This window comes from Acinonyx jubatus, chromosome B2 (assembly GCF_027475565.1).
Source record: "Acinonyx jubatus isolate Ajub_Pintada_27869175 chromosome B2, VMU_Ajub_asm_v1.0, whole genome shotgun sequence".
Lineage (NCBI taxonomy): Eukaryota > Metazoa > Chordata > Mammalia > Carnivora > Felidae > Acinonyx > Acinonyx jubatus.
In genome coordinates, this window is record NC_069385.1 from 29,747,419 (window position 1) to 29,759,339 (window position 11,921).

General features: G+C 41.6%; 1 pseudogene; it reads left to right on the forward strand.

Annotated features, from left to right (window-relative positions):
• Positions 1 to 10,864: 10,864 nt before the first annotated feature.
• Positions 10,865 to 11,286, forward strand: LOC113598672 (proteasome subunit beta type-1-like; annotated as a pseudogene).
• Positions 11,287 to 11,921: the final 635 nt, after the last annotated feature.

Consider the following 11,921-nt stretch of genomic DNA (forward strand, 5'->3'; position numbering starts at 1 on the left):
AAGTATTGAAAGGAAACAGGCACTTGTAGCTTTTCACAGCTGAGGAGGCCAAAGCGGGCATGGTTGTAAATCTGACATCTCTTCCGCCTGAAGGTGTCAGCTCAGAAACACTGCTGCCCATTGATCCCAGGGCAGAGCAGTGGTTTCTTGGGTTGTTGGAGGGGTTTTTTTGGCTGCCAGGATGACAGCAATGGAAAGCCTACAAATGACAACCGAACAATAGAAAAATTCCACCCTGTTGTTATTAATCATTAAAAAGGAAAGCCTGTTCCCTGACACTCGTAGGAAGAACCAGCAGCCGGGAGTCAATCCTTTCGCTTCCCTCCCCTCTGACCAAACCCAGGAACCAAAGCAATCAGACAAGTGTCAGATGGATGTGAAGGGGGAGAAAGCCAGTCCAAAGGCCAGATCTTCCCATTTTCTTAGGAAAAGTATCTTTGTAACTAGGGAGGAGTACACCCCTAACAGATAGAGGCTAGTGGAGCAGAAGGTTCAATGGAGTGACCAATAAATAGTTTATTATTTGATGGTGGTGATTAATACAACAAAGTGCCGATAAGTAACTCAATACTCAAACCCAGTTCCGGAGATTTTATCAAGTGCTTTTTTTGAAGCTTGCGTGAAAATATGAACAATCATTTACCTGAATAGTCTTTCCTCGTGTGTATGTGTAAAGTGGATGCTCTTGGGTATCCCCTGGCTTAACATAAATAAGCAAATAAAGCAGTTTAGTTCACTTTCTCCTATTCTTTTCTTTGTTATTCCTATTCCAGAAACTTCCAGGGTCAATTCAAAGCTGTTCTCTCCTCTGTATGAACAATGAAGAATGTGGCTACCTGCCAGCCTGGGCGCATTCATGACTGAAAGCATCATGTGTCTCCTGAGCATTAGCTATGCTTTATTATTAGTGTTAAGGACAGTAGGAGCATGTGGAAGATGGAAACTAAATCCCAACTATTTTCCCTTTTGAAATTTCTCTTCTAATCCTAATGGTGTACATGCTCATTTTTGCTTGGTAACCCACTGTGTGCAAAAGGACACGTCCTGCTTCCTTTTACTGAACATTAGTTACATAGCAAGTGTTTTCCTTGCTTTTTGTAGGGTACACTTTGTTTCAAATGACTGCATTGTGCCATAATTTAATTAATGCCTTATTTTTTCTTCCTTCCTTTCTTCATTCCAATTTCTTAACTTCCTACCCACCTTCTTTCTTTCCTTTCTTATCATAAATCCTATGGCTTCTTATTTCTTTTGGCTTTTTTTTTTTTTTGACCAAGTTATCTGATGTGGGATTACCGTCTCAAGGCAAACAATGCTTTTATTATTCTTTATATGTGATGCTAATTTGTTTTCCAAAATAGTTGCAGCCATTCACACTGTCAGCGAGAGTATAGGAGTACATCCAATCCCCTAAACCTTTTCTAACAGTGTGAGGGATGTCTGAATTGCCAAAAACATCCTTGTTGCTATTTTTGTGTATATTTTTATTTTTAGCAAGGTTGCTAATTTTAAATTTTTGTTAACTATGTTTCCTGTTATTCAGCTAATTCATTTATCTACTGCATTTTTTAATGAATTCTTTAAAAAATAAAAAATTTGCTATATTTGGGGCACCTGGCTGACTCAGTCAGTAGAGCATGCGACTCTTGATCTCAGGGTTGTGAGTTTGGGCCCCATATTGGATGTGAAGACTGCTTAAAAAAAAAAAAAAAAGAATTTGCTGTATTTATCATATTTGCTGTATACATCTTTTCACAGCCTTTGTATGCCTTTCTACTTTAGTTGAAGAAGACTTTTTCTTTCTTTTTTTTTTCTTTTGCAGATGTAAATGTTTTCAAAGTCTCTTTACCTAAATCTGTTGACTTTTGGTTTTGTGAGTCAATCCTTTACTTCTAAGGTTAATAAAACAATCCAGAATTTAGATATTGGATATTCAATTCTTACTCTATAAAATATTTAGTTTTTTAAATTATATTATCTAGTGTGTGACACAGGTATAGATGGATTTTCTGCACCAATCTCTAACCACTAACCACTGTCCCTTTCCTTCCTGGTCATTTTATGAGACCTCCTTTGTGATAGATTAAGTTCTTATCACTATGAAGCTATCCCAACCCAGTGCTACAGGATTATTGCTGGCTCTCCTTCCTACTTTTTTTTCCTTTCCCGAATATTCCTTGATATTTTTTTACTTATTCCTTCTTTGAAATAAAATTTAAAATGGTATTATCAGGTTTAAATACATCATGTTGGGATTGGACGGTACTTCTTTAAACCGGAGAAATTATTTCTTTTATTACTTGGGATAAGATGACATATGGTGACTGGGATATTTTAGCAACAGTTGTCTGGAGCCGAACTGGGTTACATGACTTTTTCTCAGAATAGCCTGCCAGCATAAATTATAGCCAAGGAAAGGATTCCAGATTCATATTTGGGGGAAATGTCAACAATCAGGTCCAAAGGGAGAGAGTTAGTCTTGAAAGACAGAAAGGATATTGAGACATCAAGAACCAGAGCGCCTGGGGGGCTCAATCAGTGGAGTCTGACTTTGGCTCAGGTCATGATCTCACGTTTCATGAGTTTGAGCCCTGAGTTGGGCTGTCTGCTGTCAGCACAGAGCCCACTTCAGATCCTCGGTGCCCCCCTCTCTCTGTCCCACCCCCACTCACTCTCTCTCTCTCTCTCTCTCAAATAAATAAACATTAAAAAAAGAAAAGAAATCTAGAATCCAGGAAAGCAATAATAAAGCAGAAAAGAAATCATTATATGGCCACTGATGGATAACCAACCTCTTGGTTTTCTATAAATGCATTGCATTTTCCTTTATGTTAGCAGGGTCATCTGTGTCTGGCCGTGAATTTTATAAACTAGAAAGAGGCTTTTATAACCCTGTGAAAACTGTGTCAATGACATCAAAGCATCTGTCGGATTTGCATAGTGTCTGATGTGTTGTGCAGGAATCGGCCACAAATTGTCAGATTGCATCACAATTGCCTCATTACAGATTTTTGAATAAGCTGAGGAAACATTTACTTTGTGATATCCTGCAGTGTTTTGTTTTGGAAATGTGTATTCGTGGAATCAACTATAAGTCATAATATTTACTTACCTTTAACTATTTTCCAACTTAAAAACATTTTTTAAATTTATTTTTTCTTTTAGAGAGAAAGCACAAGTGGGGGAAAGAGGCAGAGAGAGAGAGACAGAGAGAGAGAGAGAGAGAATTTTAAGCAGACCCCATGCTCAGCATGGAGCCTGATGCAGGGCTTGATCTCATGGACCATGAGATCATGACCTGAGCTGAAATCAAGAGTCAGACACTTAACCAACTGAGCCACCCAGGAATCCCTAAAATTGTTTTTAATCAGAAAGACCCGTGATTCTCTAACTATAAACACCATTTTTCAGGAAATAAGATACTTCCAATAAGAAATTTCAGGTAGGGGCGCATGGGTGGCTCAGTGTGCTGAGCGTCCGACTTCAGCTCAGGTCATGATCTCACGGTTTGTGAGTTCAAGCCCTGTGTCAGACTCTGTGCTGATAGCTCACAGCCTCAAACCTTCTATGGATTCTGTGTCTCCCTCTGTCTTTACTGCTCCCCTGCTCACACTCTGTCTCTCTCTCAAAATAAATAAACATTAAAAATTTTTAATAAAAATAAATTTAAAAAATAACAAATTTCAGGTAAAGTCTATTTTCTGAAATTTAGATGAAGATAACAGATAATAAGATGCCAGATCAGTTCCCCATAAATCTATCTTTATTCAAACATTGCTATGAGTTGAAATATATTTTGTTTACGAATGTTCTCTGAAATTTGAACAATAATAAATCAGAAAAGAAACATTATATGGCCATTGATGCATAACCAAACTCTTAGTTCTTCCTCCTGGTGTTTTTCTTGATTTCAGGTTGGGTGCTGATCTCACGGTTCATGGGTTCGGGCCCCACATCGGGTTCTGCCCTGACAGTGCTGAGCATGCTTCGGATTCTCTCTCTCTCCCTCTCCCTCCCCAACTTGCTCTCTCTCTCTCTCTCTCTCAAAATAAATAACTTAAAAAAAAAAAAAAAAAGCTGACTCTGCAGCTGTCGTTGGCTGGAGAGAATGCAGCTGACGCACCAGAAAGCTGAAGAGACCACCCAAAGTGTTGCGTTCCTACCTCCGGCTGTCAGGACCCCCACAAGGTGTGCGGGAGATACAAAATGTGGGTTCTGATAGTTAAATTCAGTTCCTGTCATTTGCATCCAAACAACTCCCAACGAATATTGCTGAGACAGGAGCTTTCTCAAGCACTGAACACCCTCTCCATGGAAAACAGCACCGTTACTCAAAACTTTGTGCTTAATTTCAGAGGTTCACATTCAGGGATCCTTTTCGGTTTCTATGCTTAGATATAATCTATTCATACACTTCTGATTGTACGAGGAGGACACGTTCACAGGCTGTCTACTACTCTTCCTGGCAAGAGTGCGGGCCTCGCTGAGTAATCTCTGGGTAATATTTGAGAAAAACAGTAGCTAGGACTTTTGTTTTGGACTTTTTCCACCAGATAAACACAGGTACCAATATAGAAATCACAGCTGATCAAGTCAATAAATAAGGAAGTAAAAAAAAAAAAAAATATGTGCCAAGCAGGGTACATACTCGGAGCTGTGCAAATGTCCGCATGGACAAAAAGTTCAGGAAAACAAGCAGACGGCAGCGGGCAAGATGGTATCATTCAGCTACCAACTTACCGTGAGAAATACCTAAGTGATGGTAGTATTTCCTTGACTAGGGAAAACTATTTATACTGTCGCAGGAGCAATAGAATCGTGACGTAGGTTCCACAACTCAGCTACCTGATTTTATGTATTTTTTAGTCCTCTTCTGACTAAATGTGTGTCCAAATGAAAAAAAAAAATTCCTCTCAGGCCCCCCGGGGGAGTTTCCGACTTCTCACTGTCCTGCACATACACTGTCCTCCCTACACACAGTACATTATGTCAAAAAGATGAAGTGGTCTAATCCCACCAGACCCATATTGGCAGCACCATGTACAGAGCCCACATTTATTGCTTTAGTCCTAGATGTGTCCACTTTTCTCTGAGCCCTCTGACACCCCCCCCCCCCCACCATCAAGTTACCCCTGTGTCTGTGTGGGCCTCGGGCCACCGCTGAGAGGTGCTTATGGGACATGGCCTTCACATCCCTTCATCTCACAGCAAACACTCCAGAATGTTCTGGGACTGTGTCACACCAGTTCCTTGCCCCTGGTAAACAAGCAGGAAGGCGGGGTTTCCAGTGTCAAGCAGGAGAGAGTGCCAGGAGGGAACAGAGGAGTTCTTCATGTCTGGCAGCATCCTTGCTCCAAGATGGCAGTAGCTTCCATGTTGTAGCTGTTTGGCCTTTGAGGAACTTTTGGGGGCCTAGGAAGCTTTACCTCCCCCTGTGTTGTTATCTTTGGCTTTGTGAAAAGCTGTCTTTATGAAATGTAAACATATTTGCATATCCTTTGATTTTCTGAAAGAAAGAGAAGGAAAGGAAGAAAGAGAGAAGAAATAAGGAAAGGAGGAAGGATGGAAGGGAAGAAAGAAAGAAAGAAGAAAAGAAAGAGAAAGAAAAGAAAGAAAGGAAGGAAGGAAGAAAAGGAAAGGAAAGAAGGAAGGAAAGGGAAGGAAGGAAGGAAGGGAAGGAAGAAAAGGAAAGGAAGGAAGGAAGGAAAAGGAAGGAAGGAAGGAAGGAAGGAAGGAAGAGAAATAGCCCCTGCCTGGGTATTTGTAACAGCCCCTGGTATTTGTCAGGATCTTTCTATTATTCCTATCATCTTCTCATTTTGACAGGCACATGATAAACTTGAATGCTGCCTCCATTTCAGTTAATGCCTTAATTTGAAACCCAATTTTGCCTGATGACATTTTTCCTTCTAGCCAGTTCTCAAGAATAGATTGCTTATATTTCCTCCCTTCTTTAAAACATCACACCTTTAAAACTGCATAGTCTTAATGCTGCTGTATACCACACTACCACAAACATGGAAACTTCAAACAACTCCCATTTATTAGCTCACAGGTAGGCAGCCAGGAGTCCAGGAGGGCCTGACGGCATTCTTTGCTTAGGGCTCGGCAAGCTGAAGTCAAGTTGTCGGCTGGACTGAGCCCTTACCCGGAGAGTCTGGGGAAGAATCTGCTTTCAAGCTCACCTAAGCTGTAGGTGGAATTCAGATCCTTACAACTGGTTAGGACTGAGGTCCTCATTTCTTTGTTGGTTGTCAGATGGGGAAGATTCTCCGCGTCTAGAGGCTTCTCTCTGGTCCTTGTGTGAGCCCCACCCCCTCCTCCCCTGCATTTTCAAAGCCACCAATGGTCTGAATCCCTCTCACACTTTGAATCTCTCTGACTCCCTCTTCTGCTACTTTTTGGAGAAACTTCTCTGCTTTTAAAGGGTGTATCTACCCGGGTGAAGCCTGCAGTAGAATATTTATTAAGCCCACTGATTTGGGACTTTACTTACATCTGGAAAATTCTTTCATGGCAGCACTTACATTAGTGATTGATTGAATACCCAGGGCACAGTAATCTTGGGGGTGGGGGCCATCTTTCGAGTTCTGCCCTTCACGACTACCAGGTTAGAAGCACTTGAGTCCCCTTCGGGGGGCCTTGGATTAATGTGGAAGCCTCCACATGTTACAGCCGATATGAGTATTTTTGCTAGGACAACTTCAACTTTTGGAATTATTTGCTGTTTATTGTTTGGATTTCATCTGCTATGCTTCCTCGTTGTCTTCCTTGAGTTGAGGTGGGGGCATGGGGGTTCCTTCTACTTCTTTGCGAGGCTAAAACAGTCTTTATTTAGAAGTTTTTTTTTTCAACGTTTTTTACTTATTTTTGGGACAGAGAGAGACAGAGCATGAACGGGGGAGGGGCAGAGAGAGAGGGAGACACAGAATCGGAAACAGGCTGCAGGCTCTGAGCCATCAGCCCAGAGCCTGACGCGGGGCTCGAACTCCCGGACCGCGAGATCGTGACCTGGCTGAAGTCGGACGCTTAACCGGCTGCGCCACCCAGGCGCCCCTAAAACAGTCTTTAAAAAGTATATTTTGAGGGGTGCCTGTGTGGGTCAGTCAGTTAAGTGTCTGACTTTTGATTTTGGCTCAGGTCATGATCTGCTGCTGCTTGTGAGTTCAAGCCCACATCAGGCTCTGCGCTGATAGAGACTGGGATTCTTTCTCTTCCTCTCTCTGCCTCTCCATTGCTCACACTCTCTTTCTCAAAATACATAAACTCTAGAGAAGCATGTTTTGAAATATATATAAAATCGAGTTACAATAGGAGAATATTTCAGAGTATATAATCCCCTATAATAATGGATTCAGTGTCCACAGATTCTTGTGTGTGTTTACCAGTGACACAGCATAGCTACTAAGCAATCAGAATGGACACCAACCATGAGGGACTTTATAACATGCTAACGGAGACATAAAAATGACTATGAAAGTAAGGTGTGACACACAAAACAATCTTGTGAGGAAGATGAGCTATGTATGTAATGTAATGCTAAGACATTTATAGGTGTCAAAAGAGAGATAAAAATAGAATGCTTTGTGTGGTCAGAGGGGAGAAATCTGATTTCCAGCTAAGGAATCTGGAACATTCGATGGGAATGCAGCTCAGGAGGTAAGCCTGTGGAGACCAACTATCCCAGGGCTTTCACACTTTCACCTAGAGAAAAGCCTTTTATCCGGATTCTCTCGGAGTGCCCTCTATACCCTGCATGTTAACGTGCACAGAAACGGTAGAAAATGCTTTCGTGTTAATGGAGGCATAACTGTTTTCTGAGCTAGATCTATTTTTGATTAAAGATAAACCATGACATCAAGAGACTCAGAGACTAACCAACAGATTATTGCTATTTTATCCTCTGTCCAAAATAAAATTATAAAATATTCAGATAGTATTGCATTTGTTTTCACAGCTCACAGGACCTCTTTGTTTCTGGCCTCTCACCTTTTAATGGGCATTCCTGAAACAGAGGAGTTGGTCCACAACTACACATCTGCTTTAAAGGGGAAGATGTACTGACCCTTTTAGTAGCATCTTCCAGAGTAAAAGTGATCCAGGCCGTGATCGTGATCGCTTTGATAGACTGTTCTCAGACATGGCTACAATAATTCCTCTCCCTTTGCAATGTGACTTTGTAGCTCTTCCCATCGAGAGGCGGAGCCTATTTCCCTTCCCCTTGACTCTAGGCTGAGCTTGTAACTTGCTTTGACCAACACAATGTGAAAGAGGTGACATCATGCCTGTTCTGAGCCCTGGTCTCCAGAGGCTGTGCCCACCTACAGGCTCTTTTGGGACTCTGCTGAGCCACCATGTGAACAAGCCCAGCAGCCCGTGGGGCCAAATCCAGAAGCAGAGCTGGATTTCAGGTGCTTGAGGAAACCCAGCTGAGATCAGCAGAAGTGTAGGTTCACAAATAATTTACGGCTGTTACTTTAAGACACTGAGTTTCGTGTTGCTTTGTCGTATTATCCTAGTTCCATTTCTCTCTGAGGCAGGTTGGAAGGGCCGGTCCCACTCTGATCTTTGGTAGCAACATAAACAGTGACCTGGGACAAGGATTTCTCATAGGGATTTTGCAAGCATGACATTTCATTTGTTTCGATAATGTGCAAATTATGTCTCTGTGGCAGGTACATACAGCTTTTGTGTAATTTGCTTAAGAACTACAGGTAAAGGTCACAATATTTTATTTCCATTTTTTTCCCCCTCTAAGAGGGAAAAGTCTGAGTTTCAGGTGCTTCAGAAGAAGAATGGTGAGTTTAATTGAGAGTCTCCTGGACCTCCAACCTTTCAAAATGCTCCAGTGGTACTATTCCCATAACATTGGCCAAATTTGGGGTGGGGGGGGCTTGTCTGAAACATTGGGATAACATATTCTGTCTTAATTCTCATCGTTGGTTTCTTTTTATAAGTAGCATTTACAGGGTACTTTATCCTTTACAGAGCAGTTAATTCTTTACAGAGCATTTGAACCTTGTAACTTTAAGATGTGTATATCCTCACCACCACCACCACCCCTGGTCCATTTTATACTTGAGAAAACTAAGGCTCAAAGAGATTAAATAATTTGGTGTAATGTATGTTCCCATTATCATCTGACATCAAAACCCTTGCTTTTATCCATGGCTTAATAAATGATTAGTGGTTTGGAATTTGATAGCATGTTACATGTAAGGTATTCAAAGTGTTCATCCCTTCTTTCTTGTATGATATCTATGTCTTTAATTTGAAAAATATTGAGGACGGAATAATTAACTATCAATAAGTCATTTAATTAAAAAAAAGTATACAAAGATCTACAGTCTTACTTGCAAGCTCAGGTTTCAAGTGTCTATAATCTACTACTAACCTCACTGCTGATGTTGTTGTATTCCTTTCCCCCAAACATTTTATTTGTGACTATTGAAATGGCCAGGAAAGTTGAAAGAGTTTTAAAGTAATACCCATACACTTGCTGCCCAGATTCTATAATTCATAATACTTGCTCTATCATATCCATCTCCCTATGCCTATCCATCCACAATCAATTCTTCTGTGTTCACTTTTAACAGGACAGTTTGGTAGCCCAGAGTAAAATGCTGTTAAGAATATTGCTTTGTGAGCAAAGTTTGTCACTTCACCTTGGCACCAGGGTCTACAGACAAAACCACTGATGATCTGAAAGTCAACTTCAAAGGAAGGATGCCAATAAAAGCACCAACTGCAATTAGTTTCAGAATGACTCACACGGTCTGAATGGAGGCATTGCTTGCCTGCTGATAGGAAGGGTTGGCAAGAATGCAACTCCTGCCTGCTGGCCCAGAGAATGTTCCTTTACTGCAGCTCTAATTCTGAGTCATATTTTGAGCCTTCTTTCTTTATTTTTTTTTTCCTCCTGAGACTTCCCTCTCAATAGTGATATAAACAAAAATAAAAGACATGGAAAGGAATCATGGAATCATGGGATATAGAAGGACAGGAGACCACCTGGTGCCTCTGCCAAAGAGCCCAGATGTCCAAGATGAAGGGTAAAGCCCCTTGAGCATAGAAAACTGAAAAATATGTACAGTGATGGAAGGAAGAGACAAGGCAACTCCAAAAGAGTGATACAGCTAGATATTAGGAGTAAGAGAAGTCAATATGAGCTTTGGAGGACTGGAAAAGAGGCCCTGGAAATACTCTTCTATTGTTTTAAAACCACAATGTCCACGTAGGCCAATAGCTGATTTTCTGTCCCCCGGGAACATAGTACTTCATACCTTGTGCCACTCACTTGATACAAGTATTGAACCAAAGGAAAACATTCTTGTCAATGGATTGGGAATTCATGGTGTTGGGAACCCCACGAACTCCAATGTACACTGTTAGCTTTCGTAAATTGGGTGGGGGAAATTCTATGGCTGCTTGACTGGCTGCTGGGAGTTTCTCCAGTAAGTAAAACCCCAGTGACTCTTCCTCTCATTGCTAAAACCACAATCACTGTGTTTGGGGATTAGCAGATGTTTACGCTATGTTACCACTTACCCAGAGAGCAGTAAAAGGGGAGAAATTAGAGGCACGGAAAGAGAGAATTTTGGAGGAATTTAGGCCATTGTCTTGCTGTATGAAGAGCAAGGAAAAACTCTGCTCCACCCAAGTCTCTTATTGGTGTAGCACATTATTTTTTAAAAGTAAACTCTACCCCCCATGTGGGGCTCAAAGTCACAAACCCGAAATCAAGAGCCAGGCGCACTGGTGTAGTCCATTATTCATGGATTTCGTTGAAAGTGCAGCTTGAAAAATGCGGGGCAGCTCCAAGTGTTACAGATTAACAGACAAAACAGTCATTGGATGCAGCGGATTTCATGGAGACTGTCTTACAAAGATTTTGTCTTACAAAGATTACTGAAGTAAGACTAAAGATGTATAAGCATTCCAATAACAAGACCATGACTACAGGGGCGATTGCTGCAATGCTGTCTACAATCCTCTGTTCAAGTCGCTTCTTTCCATATTATGTTTACAACATCATCGGGGGACTGGATGAAGATGGGAAGGGAGCTGTGTACAGCTTTGACCCAGTAGGGTTCTACCAGAGGGACTCCTTCAAGGCTGGAGGCCTTGCTACAGCCCCTGCTTGACAACCAGGTTGGTTTAAAGAACAGGCAGAATGTGGAGCATGACATGTACACTGGGGATGCACTCAGAATCTGCACTGCGACCAATGAGGGCGCCAGGGAGGAGACTGTTCCCCTGAGGAAGGATTGACTTGTGTGCTGTTTTCATTCATAACTGGTTAATTTTGTATCTTGGCGCTTTTGGACTGATTTGTTTTATTAAATAAAACTTGAAGTAATTATTCTAAGCAAAAAAAAAAAAAAAAGGATTGTAGATGTAGGAAAGGATTAAAACATTAAGCCCAGGATGAAAACACTCGTGTCATCCTAACTGGGTATGGAGATGATGTAAGGCTATAACCATTGTAGGAGAGGTGAACAAGGGGCTTGCCGGGAACCCATGTTGTGGGAAGCACTGTAGAACCAGAGTGGCTGGAGAATAGCAACTGAGCCATTGGGATGGAAAACTACTTGGAGAAGTTGGGCCATCGCAACTGCCATGATATTCCAGACAGATGTCTGGTCTTCCACGAGGCCCGAATCTAGATGCGCCCTTGGTGTTTGCAGCCTTCACAGCTCAAGTCACTGAAAATGGAGACCTGCCCTCATTCTGAGGTGTCCCAGCATTCCAAAAGCTATATGCGTGTGAGGGGAGAAGAATGAGCCACAAAATCTTCAATCACTCCTCCGTGTCCTTCCTGCTAGTGAATGTTCGGATCTTGGATATATTAGCGGCAATGTAATTTTTAGTTGATTAAGTAAGCCTACGTTTATAAGCAGTGGTTTCTATGAACTGGATTA